Genomic DNA, 22822 nt, shown 5'->3' with positions numbered 1-22822 from the left:
AAGCCCAGGTTGCTTCTTCAAGTCTGACGCAAGCCAAGCATCCCAAAGATGTCACCATTGGATGGCCTATGGCGTTTGCCCATATCACAAATAGCACAGTTAGCGTCATTTGGGTCCTCTGTTGACAGAATCAGTTAAGAAGCCCAAGATGGAAGGGCAAGGACTGTCACCTGAGGTGGCAGTGTCATCTAGTGGGTAGAGCATGGAAGTGGAACTCAGGAGACCTGGGTTCTACTCCTGGCTCTAACACTGGCCTGCTGTGTGACCTTGGGCAAGTCACTTGGGCCCAGATCCTCAGAGATTTAGGCATCTAGCTCCCATTGAAATCAGCTAAATACCTTTGAAGTTCTGGGTCTTTGCCGCTGTGTGCCTCAGTTTCCCTCTGTGTTGTCTAGCATTGATTCCCATCTGCATGGATTTGGGTCTTCTTTTGTCTTGAAGCAGTTCCTTGGCAACTCCACAGCTAATCAAATCTTTTTGTAGGACATCTATCCATCTAGTTTTGGGTCTTCCAACCCTTTTCTTACCCTCCACTTCTATTCCTATGTATTTCTATACTGTCTTTCGATCTTCTTTTAACATGCCAAACCATCTAAGCCTGTATTCCCTCAGCTTCTCTATAATTGGTACCACCTTCACACTTCCCCTAATGAGTTCGTTCTGAACATGATCCATCCTTTGTACTCCAAGGATACATCTTAACATTTTCTCTTCCCAAGGGTGGCTCTAGGTTTTTTGCTGCCCCAAGCAAAAAACTTTTGGCTGCCCCCCCTCCCCACTGCACCCTCCTGCCACCCCAGCCCTGGGTCACTGGTAACTCGCTCCCAGGGCAGGTCATTCAGCAGGAATTTTGGATGTGCACAGAACACAGACAGGATTGGTTCCCATATGGTTACAGAACTGCAGTAAAGTGGAACAATTTTCAGCTTGTGTGATTGGAGGATATCTGGATGCATATTATAAGACTGTCCTACATAAATGAGGAAAAGTTGAGGTGCCTTTATTATTCTTTTGTTCTATTGTTTGTTTCTATGGGGAATTTGCCAATGCAATATCACTGTCTTCCTTTTAAACAAATACAACTAAAACTTAAAAATAAATAATAATAAAAAAGCAATGGCTGTTGAAAATAGCAATTCCAGTCCTAATAACCACTGGGAAGCATTTCTTGCTCAATTTATTCTACTTTTTCTACAGCAAGTTACAGTGGATCAGTATATTTGATTTGGGAGAAATGAAATAACAGCTGCCCAAACTGAGCTTGAGCACTCCTGAATTTTGAAGGTGTTCAAATCTGGAAGGCAGGTGCTGGATTCCCTTTCTGAATATTAGCTAAATCTGGAAAAGAAGAGTCAATTTCTGCTTCCGTGGCTCAGAAGTGTAAATCCTCCTATGTGCCTGGTACTGTATCTAAAGCTGCCCAGTCTAGTAGAGCCTCCCCTCCCTTACTTTTCATTAAATTCTAGTGGGATCCACATACCTGCCTTGCTAGGCTTCAGATAGAGAGGTGCAATGTCCATTTAGTCCACCCAATTCTTTCTTTGGGGGAGAGACCAGGGCTGGGGGAAGAGCCCAGGGCTGGGGGAGCAGGAGGTGCGAGTGGGGGCCAGAGCTGGGGCAGCAGGGAGTGTGAGTGCAGGGGGGGAGAAGAGCCCAGAGCTGGGGTGGCAGGAGATGCGGGTGGGGGGTGCGGGGAAGAGCCCAGGGCTGGGGAGGCAGGGGGTGCGGGTGGGGGCCAGGGCTGGGGCAGTAGGGGGTGTGGGTGGGGGAGAGTCCAGGGCTGGGGCAACTCAGGGGTGTGGGGGGAGCCTAAGGCTGAGGTGGGGAGGTGGCAAAAAACCTAAAGCTGGCTCTGTCCCTACCATTGCAGCATGAGGTTGCAGTTCTACACGCCTTCCCCCTCCCTTTCCTGTTAATTTTGGCCAAGGGAATGCTGGGAAATGTAGTTCTTTCCCTGCTTCAGGGCTGGCTCTATAGGCAGGGAGCTAACCAAGGAACTACAGCTCCCAGGGCCCCCTGTTGGTTCTCAGCTCTCATGCTGGATTCTTGTGCCCCTGCAAATTTGCCACCCCAAGCACCTGCTTGCTTTGCTGGTGCCTAGAGCCGGCCTGTCTCTTCCACAGTCTTCAAGCTCTGCTCCTGTCTCTTTCTCAGTGCCCAGCATTCAGAGCCATACAAAAGTACAGGCCTAATTACCGTCTTACAGATCTTACTTTTCAATTTGATAGGTATTCGCCTACTGCAGGACACTCCATTCACTTTTCTCCATTTAGTCAATGCCCTTCCTGTTCTGCTCATAAGTTCATCATTGAGTTCACCATTCTCTTGTATTATAGGATCTAGTGACTTGAACTTCTGTACTTTTGATGGTGGCTGCCTCCCTCCCAGACTCACCATCTGGTATCTTCCTGCAAAGATCAGATGCTGTTGTGTTTCTGCTGATTTTCATTCCATTTTTTTCCACTCTACCCCTCCATCTCTCTAAATCTTCTTCCACTTCTGCTTTGATCTCCCCCCTGAGCATTACCTCATCTGCACAGTGCATGCACCAGAGTGCCACTCTCAGGATCATAGGAGCTGACTCCCTGGGGGCTCTGGGGCTCAAGCACCTATGGAATAAAATAGAGGGTGCTCACCACCCAGGAGTAAGAGCTTGGGCATGGAATGTGATGAGTTCTGTGCTACTAACAACTTCTGCCCTTGGAGCAGGGAGTTTGTTTATAAACAGAGGTAGGGCAATTAAGCTAACGAAAGCCTTGTCATTAAATTAACTTAAGGATCCTTAGCTGATCCTGAAAGCATTCCCAGGCATTCCAGTTAAAATATAGGAAACAAAGGGTAGGAATAAATGGTCCCTTTTCAGAATGGAGAGAAGTAAATAGTGTGTCCCCCAGGGGTTTGTACTGGTCTGGGATCAGTGCTTCAACGTACTCATAAATGATCTGCAAAAAGGGGTAAACCGTCTGCAAAGAATTACAAAGGGATCTCACACAACTGGGTGACTTGGCAACAAAATGGCAGGTGAAATTCAATGTTAAATGCAAAGGCAATGTTAAAGGCAAAATATAATCCCAACAATACATACAAAACGATGGTGCTTAAGTTAGCTGTTACCTATCAAAAAAGAGATCTTGGAGTCATTTGCACTACTCTGGAGCACTATGTTTCCAGAGTACTGCAAATTCATAAGAATCCTGCTCACTGTGTCTGTATCATCCTAAACTGCGGAATGCCCATTCTCCTGCTTCAGAAGACTTAAAAATTATCTCCAGTCATCAGTGGGACAGATGCAACTGAATAATGTAGCTGTCCTTAAAGTGCATCAACATAATACCAGGGAACCTAGATAGAAATATAATTGCTGACAGTTTCATCCAGAAAGCTACAGTGAGGGATAATGCCTTTAAACTGGGATGTTAGTGAAGACAGCTTGTAGGAGGTTGCAATGATTTTAATATACTACAATTCATGATAACGTAATGATGTAGTTCATAACAATGTAAATCATTATTAAAATAGTAAAGTTACCAATGAGAGACACATTCAGTAACTAGACTATGAAAGAAGTGTATAAATATACTGAAAAAGCCTCCCCCGAAACTGGCAGAGTGCCCCCCCCCAAACACACACACCTCTTCAAAAGCACCCACCAGCAAAAGCAGAAGTCAGCGCCTATGCTCGGGATGTCTTCTCTAAGTGCATCAAGCACCAAGGTGAACAAAAAGGGGCTTAGAGCCAACCCCGATGTACTCCAGTTTCTACTAGAAACTGCCAGGTATCAGAAGGGCAGCCGTGTTAGTCTGTGTCCACAAAAACAACAAGGAGTCCGGTGGCACTTAAAGACCAACAGATTTATTTGGGCATAAGCTTTCGTGGGTAAAAGTGTTTTTTTTACCCACGAAAGGTTATGCCCAAATAAATCTGTTAGTTTTTTACTAGAAACTGCTGTTTCTCCACATGGCCTTGTAACTGTGGCAACAGCATCCTCATTTTATGTCCGGCCCAAGTCTGAAATAGTCTTCAGGTATCTCTTTTATTTTCATACACCACCACATGCCTTCTCTCGGATCACGGCCATAAGCCTTCTCAAGACTGGTGAATCCCACATGCCGGGTTTCCCCCTTTTCTCTGTGGTTTTGCAAAAGCAATCTTAAGACAAAGATAAAATCCATTGCTGACTTGCCTGGCACAAATCCAAACGGATTGTCACTGTTTCCCCATCTGTATAATGGGGATAATGATCCTGACCTCTTTTGTAAACTGCTTTGAGAGCTCTCTGGTGAAAAGCATTAGAAAATAGCTGGGTATTGTTTTCTTTGCACACTGGGCCCCTCAGCTCAGGGGTGAGTGTGGGTTACAGGGAGCTGTGGTGAACTTTGCACTCTTTGTGGTATGCTTCACGAGGTCTACAGATAGATTCTAGGGTTCCTGCTGGACTTCACTGGTGCCCAGCAATTCACTTCATAATTGCTTCAAAAGATGAATGCCACCTGTGCATTTTTTCTCACCAATATTGGGTGTTTATATATCTACAAAGACACAGACTGCCCTCTGCTGGTCGAACCATATATCACAACTCACATATTTAGCAGTGATACAGTTCCATCTAGTGGCAATCATGTAAATGGAGGTAAAAGTAACCAATGACTTTGAAAGCAAGAGAGGTTGTGACAGAGTCAACTGTCACATGGAGAAAAGCAACAAGGACAACATAAACAAACAAACAAACAAACCCCAGGCAGCTGTAGGTGGTCCAGATGGTTCCATCCAACTCTGGCTCTAACCAACTCCCCTGCGGCGGCTGCTAGGAATGGGAGAGGTCAGGCCCATATAAGGCAGACCCGGCTCATGCCAGAGGTGGAAGGGCTGCTTCCATTGCTGCTTCTTAAAGGATGGGCTGGTGAGAGTTGGGAGTGTGGGGAATGATAGTGATCCAGGAAGGCTAGAGTGGAGTCCAGGAGCAGGGCAGGATGGAGTGGAGAACATGACCAATCCTTGGAAAGGAAGGTAGAAAAAAAGAGTCACAGATGCTCATTATTGTTTGTTTGTATTACTGTAATGCCTAAGGGCCCTAGTCTGGACTGGGGCTGGTTAACAATACCAGGCCTACTTTGGAGGTAATGTAAATTAGGCTCCTTTATACTTACTTCCAGCCACTTATTGATGGGTCTGGGAAACTCAGCTGGAGTCACGTACAGGCAGAAGGGCCAGAAAAGTGTGTAAGTTAAAAGTAGGATGGAGCTACTTCAACCAACACTCTCCTGTTAGTTGCTTTTCATACTACTGTCCTTGCCTCCAGACCCCATGCCTGGGAGTAGCTCCAACTTAGACTCAGTGGTCCGGGTTCAGAGGTGATAATGTGAAGCGGGTGAGTTTAGGTCCAGGTCTAAGTTGGTTTAATATCCAGAATCAGGGCTTGGTGGGATAGGGTAGAGGGATTAGAGTCTCCAGTTTCATCTCCAGATTTGACCCATAGCTTCCCCCCTTTCTGAGGCACTGTATATTTACTACCAACACCTTAAACATCGCTACATAAAATGCAAGCAGCATCCTAATGCGATGGCCAAGAATTCCTCATTGCACTTCATGGGACACTGTACAAGTATCAGAGGGGTAGCCATGTTAGTCTGGATCTGTACAAAGTGACAAAGAGTCCTGTGGCACCTTATAGACTAACAGATGTATTGGAGCATAAGCTTTTGTGGGTGAATACCCACTTTGTCAGATGCAACGAAGTGAGTATTCACCCACGAAAGCTTATGCTCCGAAACGTCTGTTAGTCTATAAGGTGCCACAGGACTCTGTCACTTTGTACAAGTATAAGATGCCAAGAACACTAAAACATTTCTATCATCTCTAGCTCCAGAAAGTAGCAATGGGTCTGCTGCCTGCCCTGAAAGGATCAGGACATGGTTGGGTGGAGAAGCAGGCTTACTCTGTGGCCTCCAGAAAACCCAAGTGGGATGTGAAGGGGAATTAGTTACTTCACAAAGATCTTCACAATGCTCTTCCTCCCTGCTCTTATCAGCTAAATATTAATTTACGTATTGTATTCAGCCGAATATCAAAGAACCGAGTGTCAAAGAATAGCGCTCAGCTGAAGAGGAGCTAGAAAATGAACAGTGGAAGAAGCGATAAATCATATCTATTGTTTTACCTTTTACTGCAGCCTGAGGTTAGTAATCAAATCCAATAATCAACTTCATAAAAACAGAATGGAAGAAAAGAGCCACAGCAGTTAGTTATTGGCTATAGTCCAGGTTTTTGATACGTTATTGCTTTTGGGTATGACAGACTGAAAAGTTTATCTCCTCCAAGATGAACGCAGATTCCTGGCTGCAGATGTTACAACCTTCATCAGTGACAGCCACAGAGAAGATATTGAATCAAGCACAGTACACATGTGCACATTCCAGACTGTCTCTATGGAAAAGAATAAATGGATACAAATCAGACATCAAGAATTGTAACATTAAAAAACCAGTAGGAAAGCACTTCAGTCTCCCTGGACACTCAATAACAGACCAAAAAGGTGCCATTCTTCAACAAAAAAAACTTCAAAAACAGACTTCAGTGAGACACTGCAGAACTGGAATTAATTTGCAAACTTGACACCATCAAATTAGGCCTGAATAAAGCCTGGGAGTGGCTGGGTCACTACAAAAAATAGTTTTCCCTCTATTGATATTCACACCTTCTTGTCAACTGTTGGGAATGGGCCACATCCACTCTAATTGAATTGGCCTCGTTAGCACTGACTCCTCACTTGGTAAGGCAACTCCTAAGTGGGGGCAGGGCCTGGTGCTGAGCAGGGGGGTCCCTGGAAATTTTAAAATCAAAATGGGGGTCCTCGGGTTGCTAAAGTTTGAGAACCGCTGGTCTAATCCAATTTCTTGGGCTCGATACAGGGGTAACCAGATGAAATATAGGGTACATCTAGACAGCAATTAAACACCCACTGCAGCTGACTTGGATGTGGGGATGTATCATCCCTACACCAACCTAATGAAAAGTTCCATGAGGAGGTAAGGGTCACGATGGGACACTTGCCAGGTAAACAAATCATGGCCTTATGTAAGGCCCCCTGGAGGTCTAGGATTATATAAAATGATCATGGCCTTATGTAAGGCCTCCTGGTGGTCTAGGATTATATAAGATGATCATGGCCTTATGTAAGGCCCCCCTGGTGGTCTAGGATTATATAAGATGATCATGGCCTTATGTAAGACCCCCTGGTGGTCTAGGATTATATAAGATGATCATGGCCTTATGTAAGACCCCCTGGTGGTCTAGGATTATATAAGATGATCATGGCCTTATGTAAGGCCCCCTGGTGGTCTAGTATTATATAAGATGAGGTAAACAAATCATGGCCTTATGTAAGGAACAGTTGAACCAATCGGAGTGGGGCTATACATGTGATAAACACATGATTCTCCTTCTTGTCCAATCCGTAAATGTGTTATTATAGCCTAATTGTGTTATGTAATGTTGAGAAAAACTATAAAAGAAAGCTTGCAATAAACAAAATTCAGATTCAGCTTGCAACCACATTGGTCGTGTGCTTTATCCGCTCCGCCTGGAACCCCACAAATGGTGACCCCGACGTGATTTGGCTTGGACATCAAGGCAGCCAGGACTTTGCCCAGAGTGAGCTAGCAGAGATCATACTAGACACAGCCGCCAGTGGAGCAGGGATCAATGTTCTCAGACAGTAGACCCAACAGGTGTTGTCTCAAAAGCTGAGCAAAGAGAAAGCAGATCCAACCAAAAAAAAGGATCTGAGTGGTCAGACTCTATGTCATCTCTCATGAAGAAACTGGAACAATTGAATTTAGATATTGAAGAGGCTCTCAGTGCTGGCTCTTCTCCTTCCAGAACTCCTTCTTCCAAAAAGCGCAAACAGCCATGCCCTGTTAAGGTAAGAAAAGGCGGAGGTGGCAGCCGCAGCAGGAGGTACCGGAAAATACCGGCTCCTGGTCGTCCGAGAGAGATGTTCGTGAGCTCACAGCCAACGGAAGCGTTCGGTGAGGAAAGGCGGAGATGGTAGCCGCGGCAGGAGGTACCGGAGGATACCGGCTCCTGGTCGTCCGAGAGAGACGTTCGTGAGCTCACAGCCGACTAAAGCGTTCGGTAAGAAAAGGCGGAGGTGGCAGCCGCGGCAGGAGGTACCGGAGGATACCGGCTCCTGGTCGTCCGAGAGAGACGTTCGTGAGCTCACAGCCGACTGAAGCGTTCGGTGAGAAAAGGCGGAGGTGGCAGCCGCGGCAGGAGGTACCGGAGGATACCGGCTCCTGGTCGTCCGAGAGAGACGTTCGTGAGCTCGCAGGTGAGCGGCTGCTTTTAATAAAATGGGCTCTGCTTTGTCTGCAGGGGAGGAGATGGTGCATGATTTTTTATTACGCATCGCTAAAAAGCGGGGAGAGAAGCTTCCCTCTGACGCGTTGTCCCGTTTGTTGAAATGGGGGCAGAAACGCGGGAATGTACAAAGAGGGCCTTCAGCTACAGGACATGCTGAATCAGTTGTCCCATTTGGCCGGTGAGAGCCATCCCCCGCAGTCCCACACATTGCGAGCCCTGAACCAGCCCGGCTTTCCTGTCACCAGTGATGTTTGTACCCCAGAGTTCCGGGCGGAGTTCCCGGGGCAGGGTGAGAAGTTGCGGAATAGGTTGAAAAGAATGGCGGAGCCAGGCTTATCTAACTTTGAAAGGACATATAGGAAAAAACCGCCAGATAAGATCCCTCCGGCGGATGATGTAGCTACCCCCTGTCCTCATTGTGGTTTGTGGGGCTGCGCGATTGGGTGCACTGGACGGGATAACGTGTCCACGCACCGGCCACTGGATGTCGCCAACCCGTTTGCTCCAAAGCCTCCGGCATACTCATCCGATGTTTCCACCCTGCGACATGCTTCGGACAATATCCCGGGCGGCTCGGGCCCCCCGGACCCCGTAAGGCGTTGGCGCGGACTTATTAGGGAAGCCCATATAGAGGGGGAATTTGCGCCCGAGGCTTATCCAGTAGTGACACCGGATCCACAGGACCCCGCAGCACCGGACCTGCACTTATTGTTTGTCACAGCCTAGACACCTGATAATGTGGTACTTCTGTTTGTTCGGACTCCTTATTATAGGAGCAGGGGTCTTTGTATGTCCAAACTCTGTACCTTTTGTTAACCCACGACAAAATGTTTGGATCACCTGGGCGAACCAGACTGGCCAAGAAGCCCTTTTTGCTTGTCCATGGCCACCCCATCGGATCCCTTTAGAACATGTCTTATTGGCTATCCTTATTTACACCCCAATGGTTTTCGTGGGTATTTATGTAATGTTATGTTTTTTAATAATTCTCCATATATTTCCCAGTTGTTAAATGTCACCTGTCGTCAGTTTTATAGGTTCAAAAAAAGTAGTCAGGTGGCTAGTAATTGTCCTAATGTTAGTTGGACCCTCCTATAGGCCTTATTTAAGAAAAAGGGGGGAGGTGTGGGGATGTATCATCCCTACACCAACCTAATGAAAAGTTCCATGAGGAGGTAAGGGTCACGATGGGACACTTGCCAGGTAAACAAATCATGGCCTTATGTAAGGCCCCCTGGAGGTCTAGGATTATATAAAATGATCATGGCCTTATGTAAGGCCTCCTGGTGGTCTAGGATTATATAAGATGATCATGGCCTTATGTAAGGCCCCCCTGGTGGTCTAGGATTATATAAGATGATCATGGCCTTATGTAAGACCCCCTGGTGGTCTAGGATTATATAAAATGATCATGGCCTTATGTAAGACCCCCTGGTGGTCTAGGATTATATAAGATGATCATGGCCTTATGTAAGGCCCCCTGGTGGTCTAGTATTATATAAGATGAGGTAAACAAATCATGGCCTTATGTAAGGAACAGTTGAACCAATCGGAGTGGGGCTATACATGTGATAAACACATGATTCTCCTTCTTGTCCAATCCGTAAATGTGTTATTATAGCCTAATTGTGTTATGTAATGTTGAGAAAAACTATAAAAGAAAGCTTGCAATAAACAGAATTCAGATTCAGCTTGCAACCACATTGGTCGTGTGCTTTATCCGCTCCGCCTGGAACCCCACACTTGGACTTGCAGGGTTCGGGATTACGGTAATGTTTAATTGCTGTGTAGACACTGGAGCGGTGGGACCCTCCCCTTTTGCAGGACCACAGAGATCCGGCTCCAGCCCAAGCCCAAATGTCTATACTGCAATTAAACAGACCCATAGCCCGAGCCCCACAAGCCAGGCTAGCCGGGGTGTTTAACTGAAGTGTAGACATACCCTTAATGGCCTGTGGTATATGGTAGGTCAGACTAGATGATCTAATGGTCTCTTCTGGCTTTAATTCTATAAAACTATAATTATTTATCATCAAAGTTTGCAGCCTTGGTGTCTGGATAGATTCCAGTTGCTTCTAGTTGACCAAATAGCATCAATGACCAAATCTGTTTCTCCCCCCCTCCACTATTTACATCTGGAAAGGTGCTTGATTGCTACTGTTTTCCATGCCTTTGTTACTTCCAGTTAACACAGAATTTTACACCATGTTAGTTGAGTATCTCGCCTTGAGCGAATAGTGCCAATACTCTGTGATATGCAATACACTGGGTAAGAACTGAGTAAAAAAGTAAGGGACTGATCCAATGCCCGGTGAAGGAAATGGGAGTCCAAAACAAAATTGACAGTATCCTCCTCTCATTTTTGTCTCAGTTTTCCTTCTGCTAGCTGCCTCCCACCATCACCCTGTCCTCTTGGGCCTATCCCTTTCCTAACTCCTTTTACCTCATTTAAGGTCTTACCTTCTTTTGCTAAAAGAAGAACAGGAGTACTTGTGGCACCTTAGAGACTAACAAATTTATTAGAGCATAAGCTTTTGTGGACTACAACCCACTTCTTCGGATGCATATAGAATGGAACATATATTGAGGAGATATATATACACACATACAGAGAGCATAAACAGGTGGGAGTTGTCTTACCAACTCTGAAAGGCCAATTAATTAAGAGAAAAAAAACTTTTGAAGTGATAATCAAGCTAGCCCAGTACAGACAGTTTGATAAGAAGTGTGAGAATACTTACAAGGGGAGCTAGATTCAATGTTTGTAATGGCTCAGCCATTCCCAGTCCTTATTCAAACCGGAGTTGATTGTGTCTAGTTTGCATATCAATTCTAGCTCAGCAGTCTCTCCTTGGAGTCTGTTTTTGAAGTTTTTCTGTTGTAATATAGCCACCCGCAGGTCTGTCACTGAATGACCAGACAGGTTAAAGTGTTCTCCCACTGGTTTTTGAGTATTTTGATTCCTGATGTCAGATTTGTGTCCATTAATTCTTTTGCGTAGAGACTGTCCGGTTTGGCCAATGTACATGGCAGAGGGGCATTGCTGGCACATGATGGCATATATCACATTGGTAGATGTGCAGGTGAACGAGCCCCTGATGGTATGGCTGATGTGATTAGGTCCTATGATGATGTCACTTGAATAGATATGTGGACAGAGTTGGCATCGGGGTTTGTTACAAGGATAGGTTCCTGGGTTAGTGGTTTTGTTCAGTGATGTGTGGTTGCTGGTGAGTATTTGCTTTAGGTTGGGGGGTTGTCTGTAAGCGAGGACAGGTCTGTCTCCCAAGATCTGTGAGAGTAAAGGATCATCTTTCAGGATGGGTTGTAGATCTCTGATGATGCGCTGGAGAGGTTTTAGTTGGGGGCTGAAAGTGACAGCTAGTGGTGTTCTGTTATTTTCTTTGTTGGGCCTGTCTTGTAGGAGGTGAGTTCTGGGTACTCGTCTGGCTCTGTCAATCTGTTTTTTCACTTCAGCAGGTGGGTATTGTAGTTTTAAGAATGCTTGATAGAGATCTTGTAGGTGCTTGTCTCTATCCGAAGGATTGGAGCAAATGCGGTTATATCTTAGAGCTTGGCTGTAGACAATGGATCGTGTGGTGTGTCCTGGATGGAAGCTGGAGGCATGTAGGTAAGTGTAGCGGTCAGTAGGTTTCCGGTATAGGGTGGTATTTATGTGACCATCGCTTATTAGCACAGTAGTGTCCAGGAAATGGACCGCTTGTGTGGATTGATCTAGGCTGAGGTTGATGGTGGGATGGAAATTATTGAAATCATGGTGAAATTCCTCAAGGGCTTCTTTTCCATGGGTCCAGATGATGAAGATGTCATCAATGTAGTGCAAGTAGAGTAGGGGCGTTAGGGGACGAGAGCTAAGGAAGCGTTGTTCTAAGTCAGCCATAAAAATGTTGGCATATTGTGGGGCCATGCGGGTACCCATAGCAGTGCCGCTGACTTGAAGGTATATATTGTCCCCAAATGTGAAATAGTTGTGGGTGAGGACAAAATCACAAAGTTCAGCCACCAGGTTAGCTGTGACATTATCAGGGATACTGTTCCTGGTAGCTTGTAGTCCATCTTTGTGTGGAATATTGGTGTAGAGGGCTTCTACTCTGAAACCCTTCTTTTGCTAGGAATTCATGAAGCTTCTGAATGAATGTAGGGAAGGAGAGTTTATGTTAGATTTAATATTATCACTATTTTATTTGTTTGGCTTCCTTTGTATGTTATTACCGGACAATAAATAACTTTCATGATTAAGCTGGTTGCTTCTCCCTCTCTCTGTCACCCCCGATCCCTTGTGGGTGTTTTTTGGCTTCCCCATTCGCTCTGCAGGAACGCTTCTCGTACCTAAGCTAAAGATCCCTGCAGCACCCAAAAATCCTGTAGGGTTTGTTCATCAAGTGGGTTACTCCCAGAACTACCCTAACCTTAACACACACACACACACACACCCCGCCCCCGTGGGTGTTTTTTGGTTTCCTTATTCGCTCTGCAGCAATGCTCCTCGTACCTGCAGCACCCAAAAATCCTGTGGAGTTTGCTCATCAAATGGGTTATTACCAGAACAATTGTAACGTGAAAGTGGGGATAGGGACCTGCTGAACCTGGGACATTTAAGGGACATTTAAGGGTGGGAGATTGAAAGTGCTGCTCAACCCAGCCTGTTCAGGCATATTATTCTATTCTGGTGCGGCTCCCATGGCATATGAGGGTGGCAGCTTGGAGGTGTCCAGGGACATATAAGGGGTCAGCTTGGGAGTGCTGATTAACCCGGTCCTCTCAGACGCCTCTGTTAATGTGTTTGTGTGTGCGTGTTCATCTGATTCTGGGGCTGGAAGAACCCAGCCCTGGGGACCCGAGGTCCTGCAGGATAGCTCCATTGAGAGGGAACTTGCAGCAGGGAGAAGTAGCGGTCCGTATGAGAACACAAGTGACACAAGCAGTACAGTGATAGAATTACAGACCCTCCTCCTCCCCAGAAGAGTAACCCTAACAAATGAGCATACCCCAAAGTAACCGGCAAAGCTGGTAACAATGTGTAACCTACATAGAGGGGAGGTACACAGTTTTACTTACCAACTTTGTACTTAGGGTGACCAGATGTCCCGATTTTATAGGGACAGTCCCGATTTTTGGGTCTTTTTCTTATATAGGCTCCTATTAACCCCACTCCCATCCTGATTTTTCACATTTGCTGTCTAGTCACCCTATTTGTACTATAGAATTCCTGGGACTTAAGGTATTTGCACAGACCATGAATTCATATCCTTGCGAGAGATTACAGCTGGATTTTCCTCAGAAATCCTCTAAATACTGAAAGTAGAAATTATAATAGGATTCACTTTTCTTTTTTAGGTATTCAGTACCAATCAAACCATAAGACAGTTACACACACACACAATTAGCAGTTTCAAATTTCTTTTTACTGAATAACACTCCAAAGATAAATCACTACATCACTATGTACCTTACCTAGCTAGAGTAACATCACTAACTAGAGATCTGTTATTTCCCTTTAAAATGAAGAATAGAACACAGGGCCTAAACCCTAAAATATATCTTTATAAACTTCACAAGATACATACAGGGACTGGAACTTCTAACAATTAGAGATTGTCCATAGGTCCATCAATAGCTATTAGCCAGGATGGGCAGGGATGGTGTCCCTAGCTTCTGTTTGCCTGAAGATGGGAATGGGCAACAGGGTATGGATCACTTGATTACCTGTTCTGTTCATTCTCTCTGGGGCACCTGGCCTTGGCCACCGTTGGGAGACAGGATACTGGGCTAGATGGACCCTTGGTCTGACCCAGTATGGCCGTTCTTATGAGATCTACTTTCACGTAGGCTCACCCTGGACTATTATATTGACAAATAGATAAAACATTTAGTTGTACCACATAATCAGTTGTTTCAGCATCCACACCACTGAATAGATACACAACTTCAAATAAAAAACAAACAAACTATGGATAACTGCTGTAGCTGTTAGGCTTACACAGGGTCTTCTGTTCAATGATCTGATACAAGTCACAAAGACATTTGGCCTCCAGTCTACAGTTCCTCCTTTATGGTCTCAATACCATGGACTTCTGTAAAATTACAGGGAACCGCATTGAGATCCACCCCAGAGGGTCTGTCTGAATTACACCTGACAGCTCTATCTTCTCTCTGCAGGGCTGGGCTGAACAGGACTGGTGATGGTGCTCAACATGGCTGCTAGTTTTGTACCCCTGGTAGAACTCACCACAGATTTGTCAGGACCTTCCAACTTCTTTAACTGGGGAATGTGTGTGCATGCAGGAATGTCAGCCCTTAATGAAAACCTCCATGCCAGCTTCCAAACAGCTACTGAGCATGGTTAACAACTTCCTGGACTCCCGCTAGTGTGCTGAAATAACAACGACTTGTGTGCAGTCACAGAAGCCTCTATACGGCCACCTTGTCTGATTTCCATATTAACTCAGAGCATGTAGATACAGCAGATAATTACTGCAATACGGTTTTTGGCTAAACACCAGAAAATAACATACATGTACAAAAAAAGAAAAGAAAGGGGGTTACAATTGCATAATAAATTTCTGCAGTGATTTACCAAACAGACTAAGATACATACAGTCCCTCCCTGAAGGGCTTACATTATAGCAGAACCTGCAACCCCCATTAAAAATAGGAAATAGGAGCACAAGATGATAAATTCTTAGTTGACATAAAATTTAACCACAAATGTAGGGTTTTTTGTTTGCTTGCTTTTGTTTGTTAAAGCAACTTGTGCTTTAATAGTAACTCCAGACATTTTCAAAGTTGCATTCATGGGTAAAAATCACCCTTTAACTTCAGCACTTCTTTCCAGACACTTTGTGGTGTCTTCTCTATTGCTTTTAATTTAGTTTCCTCTAACAATCTTCTGAGCAGTCTCTTTCCTATAGAACCTCTCTTCAACGGCATAAGATCCGAATGTGTCATTACTAACACTAGTCCCTGATTAGGTTATCCACCTGTCAGTTAGTCAATTTAACTACTTGGGATGCCGGCTTCTCTTCTGATCTTTCAAGAGCTTTTCCCAGCAAAACAGATATAACTGCTGGTGATTTAGATGCCATTAATTCTATTTGCAAAATAATTGGTCTAAATCTTCAGGCAGACCTAATGGCCTGATTCTTTGGTCTGATTAAGATGTGCATATGTTCCCTCTTCTTAAGTTTTACTTCTCACCCTGATACATTCCCTCCTCCTCCTCACCTGAGATAGAGAGCATTAATAGAAATTTAAATACAATTACAGCATTAACAGGACCGAAAGATTTGTCCTCCCTACCCCTGAAATATAAATCAGGCATTTTCTGCAGGAGGCTCCGCAGTCCTGATTAAAGTCTTCTACTATTCATAGTTATTGGGCTTTATTCTCCTCTCTCTTATATTTGTGTAAATCAAGCTTAATTCCATATAAATTAATGGATTTACACCATTGAAAAACTAATGAAGTTGAGGAGAAAATCAAGGCAATTATTTTGTTAAATGGAGGATTCTTTTTCCCTCATGTGTGCAACAGAGAATGAATAAATCATATATATTAAATGTATAGAGCTTGACTCAACGCCGCTTTACTTAAGGATTATGTCAATTTCACTTGAGTTACACTGGTAGAAAACGGTAGTAGCACAGCGGTGAATGAGTGCCATGGGCTTTGTGAAGTTCAAATACTGTTTCCTCTTTCCTCACTTCATAGTAAGATCAAAGTCCACTTCACATTTATTATGAAAGTCAGCTATTATATAATGTGGGCCAGTTCGCTTCTCACAATGATCATAGAAACATATAAGACTTTTGACTCAATTGAAGTTACTATTGCTTGCCAATGGTGTAAGAGAGGACTCAGGTTTCTGTATTCTTCTTCATAAAAGGTGTGTGTCGGGGGGGGGGGGGGGGGGAGAAGATGAACAATTGGTTATACATTTCTTTTCAAAAAGTGCTAATAAAATGGTTTCCTGGTACTGTCTGTGTTTTTGAGTGATAAAGTCAATAAATAAATCTCTCAAAGAGGAAACATCCAGTGTTTGGTATTGTCTTGACAGCCCCCCCTAGATTTACCTAATCCTGGTTGGTATAAATAGTACTGGCGATGCTCAATTTCTACCTTCGTTTTGAATCGCTACTGTAACTCTAAATATTGTTTTGTTGGACCACCAAGTGGAGATAAATGGAAGAATGCAGAGTCCTTTACTTAAGTAGATGATAAGCACATTTCCCTACTGTTTGAACTGTGCATTAGACCATTCAGAAAGCTGTAAGAAAACGGTTACAGGATATACATACAATGAAAGTCATTTCCTGTTATTCTTTAATACCAACTATTCATTTAAAATTGAGTTTGGCTTTTACATCAGTGTGATTTTTTATTTCATGCTCTGACAAAAGGAAATGGGAATTCTTTATACAGGCTCTTTATTTTGACAAAGGTGCCAATTACCGTAACTATTTTATGCACTTAGACCCCACGATTCTTTGGACCAGAACATGGCTTGAATTGTCCTCTTAAAGCAGTGATACTCAGACTTCAGTGGTTCAGGGGCCAAATCAGCGATTAACATTGCCCAAAAGAGTCACAATAGTGTGAAGTCATTGTTTCATTTACTATATATATGTACATTATTCTCACAGCAAAATGACTGACCAAGTATTATTATTTTCTCAACTACAATTGTTTACCAACATAGGGAAAGCATCTTGATTGGTTAATAACTTAGATTGGTTAATAATTAAACCACACGGTGTTTTAATATCATGTGCTGCAAATTGGCATAGGAGACACATTACAGAGCCTCTTGCGGCTTGCGAGCCTCAGTCTGAGTATCGCTGTCTTAAAGGGAAACTGAAATATAATATGCTCTAAAATCTGTTGTAATCTCTGTGTAATTACAAAGCACTGCAAATCACCAAGGGTATGTCTACACTGCATCTGGGAGCAAAACTCCCTGTCTGTGCCCACAGACTTGTGCTATCAGGGCTTGCACTAGCGCTCTAAAAATGACGCCGTCGCTGGTGCTTTGATGCTGCAGCTCGGGCTGGAAATCAGGCTCTGAGTGTGAGACTCGCTAGCGAGAGTCTGTGGCCCTGGGCTCGGAAGCTCGGTCCCAGATGCAGTTCAGACAAACCCTATGTGCTTCTGCAAATCATTCTCCATCCTTTAAAACAGGTGAGCAGTGCCTATGTAAGTTAAGGTCACCCTATCAGCACTGACTCATGAGCGCTTCCCCGCTGTACAGCAGTCCTCATGCCCCACAGGGTGGGAATGACAGCAGAGGTCAATGAGGCGGCTGGAAGTTGTGTGGAGTCATTGGGTACGTCTACACTGAAAATAACACGCGACCCCCAGCAGCAAGTCTCACAGCCCAGTTCTACTGAATGTTCCCACTTAGGCTGGAGCCTGGCTTGGAAACCAAACAAGGGCGGGGGGACTATCCCAGAGCCCAGACTCCAGCCTGAGCCAGAATATTTACACTGCTTTTTTTAGCCCTATAACACATCCCCAAATGAGTTGGCCTGAGCTCTGAGAATCGCTGCCGTGGGGGCGTTTTTGCAGTGTAGACATATCCACTGGATCTTTTCAGAGATAAACCTAGTCCCTGCAATCAGGGCCGACTCCAGCATTTCTGCCGCCCCAAGCAAAAAAAAAAAAAAATCTGCGATCGCAATCGTGATCGGCAGTGGCAGTTCAGCCGCAGGTCCTTCGCTCCTAGAGAGAGTGAGGGACCTGCCGCCCCCCCATTGCCGCAGGTGCCGCCCCTCTCCCTTGGTTGCCCCAAGCACCTGCTTGTTAAGCTGGTGCCTGGAGCCGGCCCTGCCTGCAATACCAGGAAATTGTGTATTTTGGGGGCAAGCCTCATGTCAGTTCTGCACGGACAAGGGCAAATCCCACATCCAACAGAACAATAAAGCGGAACCTCCGTGAAATCAAACCTACCGCTTTGTGCAACTGCACAATGATCACATTTGAGCCTCTGACTTTCATGGGTGGCAGGAGTTATATGCCAAGTTAGTCTACCCTTGGTAATTCACAGCAACGTTGCCCATTTCTCTCATGATTCAGGGGCACAAATGGCCTATGTCAGTGCTGGGTGTCAAGGTGCAGGCAAAATGAACAGCAGAGCTTGGAAGATTAGTTTCTCACTCCCCTTTCTAGACTTCCGTGATTCAGAAAAGCCCTTAATGAAGTAACTGAGCCATGAGATGATGGAAGCCAACGTCCTCCATAGTGAGATACAGTATAGGAGGCCATCTAGCAATATGTTCACAGCTTTGAGTGAACATTGCAGAGTGCTGACAGAAATGACACTCTTGCAGATCATCCTTCCCCTTCCTCATCAGATTAGCCTTATGGGTTTGCTCCTGTTCCCAGTTATGTAATGGGAGTTTCCCCATTGATTTCAATGAGTGCAGGATAAGACCCCTACTGGTTTATTTACACTTCAGCTGGGAGTGTGTTTCCCAGCTCAGGTAGAGAGACACGGGCTAGCTCCTAGGGGTAACATGGGTGGCAGCTCAGACCAGCTGCCTAAGCTCAACTCCCCTGGGGATTTACTTGGGCAATAGCCCAAGCCACCACCAGTGCTACCCCCGGCTACATGGCTACTTTTAGCAAGCTCGCTCAAGCAGAGCTAGCATGTGTCTGTCTACCCGGCTCCCATTCTCCCAGCTACATACCCTAAATGTGGTCAATTTCCATGGTGATTCACTTATACAGAAGTAAGATCTGTGATGCTGCCCAGGCATATGTGAGGCACCTTGCCACCAACTGTCCTCAGCATGAGAAAGTCTTGTCAGTGCCTGCTGTGAACAAGCTTCCTGAAACCACCAGCCACTGGCAACACAAGTGCTGTCCTTGAGGTCTCCACAGGCCTTGCTCTCTCTCTGTACAGGTTAGCAATTGGCACACTCAAACCCTTAAGTCCTCTGAGCATCCTTTGGGTGTACACAGTCCCAGTTCCACTGGACATTCACAAAACTCTAAGATTCGCTACTCTCAAAGGAATAGTACATCCCAGCTTTCAGGGCTCTACTCAGAACTACATTCTACACACAGCACTGATACAGATGAGTGAAATAAGAATAAGGTTATTACCAAAGAACAGAGATTCAAACGATAGAGAGTGAGACTATTGGAAACAAATGGTTACTTATAAAACAAAATCGTAACCCACTTTCTAGAGCCTAAACTTAACCAACGCTCAATGTTCATTTACAGTCTATTACAGCAAGATGCTAATCAATAGATTGTGGAAATTGCAGGAAAAACCAAAAACAGGCAGCGTATCCTATTTAGGAGTAAGACAATGGACTCTTGAAACTATATCTGGGGTGCAGATGAACCCTTCAGTTATTCCTTTAGACGAGCCACCAGCCGGCTTGATTTTACAAGAAGGGATCACAACCAAACTGGTTGAAAACACCAGAGAAGGACGTGGGGGTAAGCTATTTTGTATGAGCTAGGGGAATTCATATTGCAAACACATGCATCAGAGGTAAGACTAGAGGTGCCTTTTTAAAAAGTAGGCAGAGAAGAACACCCAATAGTCTATATCAGCCAGAAATTCTTTCCTCATGAGGAAGTATATTCCGCGATAGGAAAAGAATTCTTGGCTGCCAAATGGGCAATGGAGAGCCTGTGGTACTATCTCCTTTCGATGCCATGTCTTGACTCACAGACCTAGAGTACATAATTCTTAGTATAGATACATAATTCTTCACATATTTTGTACAATGATTATGATGACCAGTGAGACCCAGGTTTTTGTTAGAGAACTTACATGATGCTCTTTGTCAGACTAGTAGATGGATACCTGACCCAGGGGGTCTCTGTAACCCTGATGTACCCCTATGCCTGCTGTCAGTTGGCATCAGTAGGTCCTTGGGTCACAAGACCCCAGTTCCCAAGTCCAGTTGAGCTGTATTTTACAGATAAAGTTTGTATGTTGCACCAAATACAAACAAAACTTTTTCCAGAATTTGCAATGAACAACCTGGTGTTTCATGAGTGACAAATGTCTCTTTGTAGAAAATTTTCTGTCTGCTGCTACTTGTCATATTTAGATATGATTTTTTCTACCCAACCAGTTATTCCTGGTCAAAACATCACCCTTTGTTCCTGTTTGGATTTTTCAGTTCCTAAACTGATTTTGACATCGATTTTTTTAAAAAAGTCACTCTACCCATCTTACACATGATTTTTGTTCTGGTCTCCATGATTTATATAAAAAGGTTGCTTTTCTTTCTTCACATCAACATTTCTCCCCACAGTGGGATAGTAGCTCTCAATTACAGCTGGTCATTTTTCTTTTTTTTAAATGAAAAAAATTACTTTCTGATAAATGTTGACAAAAATATTCAGGATTTTTGGGGGGAGGGGATGGCAACCATTTTAAAACAAACGTTTCACATTTTCAGTGTAAACCTGAAAATATTTGAAGAATTTCAATGAAAAAAATTCATAGGACATTTTTCATGGGAAAAATAAAGGTTTCCTGATTGACTTTTAAAACGAGACTTTGTTTTTTTGCCCTGATCTAGGCTATGGATAATGTGCCCAGAAACTCTGGTGATGGGTGCCGTGTAAAATGCTTGTAGTGAATAAAAGAAAAACCATCTCACAAAATTCATTATGTGGTTACAGTATTCTCATATAGGGCTAGATGGTGCCTTTAGACACAGGGCTCAGCAAAGCATGGTGCATCAGCTCCCCCATCCCAGGAGCAGCCCAAGATGGCCTTGACTAACCTTTGAACTATAATCCCTCCTGCTTCCTCCATGTTGCAAGAGGGAGATGAGCGAGTAGCAACTTGCTACTGGCCTATACCACCAGCAGATGGAGAGTAGGGGAGGTGGAACCAAGGCTCCGCCCATTCTGCACCCCTCCCTCCCACCTGCTCTGACCAGGTCCCTGCATAATCCTATGCACCCAAGGTCCAAGCAGCCTGCACAGGTGTATAAGGTAAATTGTCCAAGGCACAATCCAGCCCATAATAAAAACTGGCGTGCCATTTTTGTCGCCAGACTAACCATTACCTGTTGCTGCTCCAAAGTTCTCAGTATTTCCGCTTCCCATAGCGCTGCTTTGATTTTAGCTGGTTTTTTCCCCTTTCCTCCCACTGGAAGATTGTTAATAACCTGCTGTGTTAGTTCAATACTCACCATTCGGACATCAGTATCTGTGGTACTTTCTTTTAGCAATGCTCACATGTGCCTGCCACAGTCTTTTTTCCCCCCTCTTTCTGGTTCCCATGTGTGACGGTGTTGGGACTCACCCCCTGGCGCCTCCTACTGGTTGTCTCGGGAATTAGCTCTGTCCAGTGGAGCGCCCCCTCCTGGTGGTGTCTCGTCCGTCGTCTTACCCTCAGTTGGCGTCTGAGCCCATGTCGCTCACCAACTCGCAGTGTCCTCTTCCAGACTACTGCCCTCCGGCAGTGCCCCTTAGTCCATCCACACCCCCTTCCGGGGGGCAGCGTGGGGGGGTTAACAGGAGTCTTTGCACTGGCCTCAGCAGCCTGCCACAACCCCCAAGTCTAGCCCCTCTTACGTCAGGGGGCAGGTTGCAGCCTGACTCAGCCACTGCTCCACGGCCCAGTGCAGCACAAGGGGGAATGGGGGGACCCAGGCCCACCTGCTATTCTGGGTCCCAACCCAGGGACCCGCTAATGGCAGCCTCTCAGCCCTCCTTCTCTCCCCTGGCCTTCAGTCTTCTCTGGGTCACTTCCCCTCTGACCCCATCGCACCCTCTAGGCCCTTCTACTCAGGGCCAGCAGTCTGGCAGGTATCAGGCTGAAGCTCCACTCTGCTTCCCTGAGCCTGCCCAGCACTGTGCTGTCCTGGGTGCTGGTCTCCTGCTCAGGAGACAGACCTTCTCCCCTCTCAAAGGCCTGGGAGTGACTGACTCTCTTCTCTCAGAGCAGCCTTTTTATAGGGCTGAGCCTGGCCCTGATTGGCTCCCTCCAATTCGGGCCCTGATTGGCTCCCAATAAGCCCTTCTCTGATTGGCTACCCTATCAGCGCAGGCCCACTGGCCTGCTGCAGCCTAAATTCTCCAGGAGTGGGGCAGCCGCCCCACTACACCATGCCTCTGTTGATGTACCTGAAGTTTTCATAGCAGGCCCTGTAATCATGTTGTTATGTTTCTTATTGGTTTTACAATTGCCACAAGTGATTTCTGATCAGCTTCCGTTTCCATGTATATGCGTGTTAATAAACTGGTGCAATTATTTCTCATAGCCAAATGCCACTACTTGTTTGTCTCCTTCCCCAACTCAACCCCCTTCCATAAACCTGATGTCTCCTCTGCCTCACACCTTGGGCAGTCATCTACACCTCCAGTGCAAAGTGGATGCAATTCAGAATCATAAGGTTGCAGACCCTGTTACCAGATTTGCCCATTACCTTGGGGTACACTCATTTATTAGGCTTACTCT

Source organism: Malaclemys terrapin, chromosome 2, assembly GCF_027887155.1.
Source record: "Malaclemys terrapin pileata isolate rMalTer1 chromosome 2, rMalTer1.hap1, whole genome shotgun sequence".
Taxonomy (NCBI): domain Eukaryota; kingdom Metazoa; phylum Chordata; order Testudines; family Emydidae; genus Malaclemys; species Malaclemys terrapin.
The sequence above is the reverse complement of the archived record's forward strand: the minus strand, read 5'-3'. Positions refer to the sequence as shown.